At 50.6% G+C, this 1928-nt stretch overlaps 1 pseudogene; it reads left to right on the forward strand.

Annotated features, from left to right (window-relative positions):
- The window catches only part of LOC101984765, a 2209-nt pseudogene extending 725 nt beyond the window's left edge, over nt 1-1484 (forward strand).
- Nucleotides 1485-1928: the final 444 nt, after the last annotated feature.

A 1928-nucleotide genomic window follows, 5' to 3' on the forward strand; every position in this document is an offset into this window, starting at 1 on the left:
TTTGCTTTATGTTTAAAAACCACTTATGAATGAGTACATGTGATAATTGTCTTTCTGGGTTTGAGTGAGGTCTGGTTTACCTCACTCAAAATGATGTTTTCTAGCTCCATCCATTTGTCTGCAAATTTCAAGCTGTCATTTTTTTTTTCTGCTGTGTGGTAGTCCATAGTGTAAATGAATCACATTTTCCTTATCCAGTTATGCCAGCACTATTTGTTAAATATGCTTTCTTTTTCTATTTGATATATTTTTACCAAAGGACAGACGTGAGAGTGGAAAAACACTCAAGGAAGACAGGGAGACAAGAGAAGACAGACAGACAGACAGTCTGACTGATCCTTCCGGAAAAGCCCAAGATCTTGGCTAGAGTAGTCGTGTCTTCTGAGCCCCGAGGCCCCCAGAGCACAGGCAGCACCATCATGACTTTCTGCCCAACCATGAGCGAATTTTCAGATTTCCGCAAGTATATAGCCTACATGGAATCCCAAGGGGGCACACCGAGCTGGACTGGCCAAGGTCATCCCACCCAAGGAGTGGAGAGCCCGGCAGTCCTATGAGGACATCAGTGACATGGTAATAGGCACTCCCCTGCAGCAAGTGGTGTCTGGCCAGGCAGGTGTGTTCACTCAATTCCATAAGAAGAGGAAAGCCATGACAGTGGGGCAGTACCGTGACCTGGCCAACAGCAAAAAATACCGGACCCCTCCACATGTGAATTTTGAAGATCTGGAAAGAAAATACTGGAAGAATCGGTACTTTGGGTCTCCAGTTTACGGTGCAGATGTCAGCGGCTCCCTGTTTGACGAGAACACTCAACATTGGAACGTAGGACACCTGGGAAGTCTTTTGGACCTCTTGAAGCATAATGCGGCATTGTGATTGAGGGCGTCAACACGCCCTACCTGTACTTTGGCATGTAGAAGACCACCTTCGCGTGGAATACGGAGGACATGGACCTGTACAGCATCAACTACCTGCACTTTGGGCAGCCCAAGACGTGGTACGCGGTACCCCCCTAGCATGGCCGGCGCCTGGAGCACCTGGCCAGACAGCTGTTCCCAGGCAGCTCCCAGGGCTGCCAGGCCTTCATGAAGCACAACGTGGCACTCATCTCCCCCACTGTGCTCAAGGAGAATGGCATCCCGTTTGCACGCATGACCCAGGAGGCTGGGGAATTCATGGTCACCTTTCCCTATGGCTATCACGCTGGCTTCAATCAAGGCTTCAACTGCGCAGAGGCCATCAATTTCGCAACCCCGAGGTGCGACTATGGCAAGGTGGCAATTCAGTGCAGCTGTGGGGCTGCCAAGGTGAGCTTCCCAGTGGATATCTTTGTGTGCACCTTGCAGCCTGAGAGATCTGAGCTGATGAGATCTGAGCGTCAGGAAACTCTGGACTCCCTGGAGGTCACCTCACGCTCCGGGCAGGAACTGACCCTTGGGAACTTGAACACAGGTTCAAGGGACATCTACTTTGATCTGTAGGCGTTCTCATCTGGGACCGCTCAAGAGGCTGGTAGGCAGAGCCGCAACCGCTGTCCTTACACTAAGGTGCGCTCTAGGTACCCATGCCTTTCAGAGCGTCAAATCCATTGTGACGGTGAGAAGATGGGCCTAGCAAGCTACTGCGGCCTCTGTGATCCCTGTGGATGCTGCTGATGCAAAAGCCGTGGACCATTCACAACATTCAGAGGCCCGTGTGATCTTGGCAGGGAGCCCCAAATGTTCCTGCCACTCACGAAGATGGATTTGAAATAAGCAGACACAGGTTCACCGGTCTCCTGAGGCCACCAGCAGAAATTTTTAGTTATTTGACAATTGAGCCTTCATGTGACCATTGATTTGAACCTCCTACAAGTTGGATTCCACAGGAAGAGAAAACAGTTTCAGGGGCACCCAACATGATTCCGAACATGTATGCCTGCGCCT

This window comes from Microtus ochrogaster, chromosome 24 (assembly GCF_000317375.1).
Source record: "Microtus ochrogaster isolate Prairie Vole_2 chromosome 24, MicOch1.0, whole genome shotgun sequence".
Lineage (NCBI taxonomy): Eukaryota > Metazoa > Chordata > Mammalia > Rodentia > Cricetidae > Microtus > Microtus ochrogaster.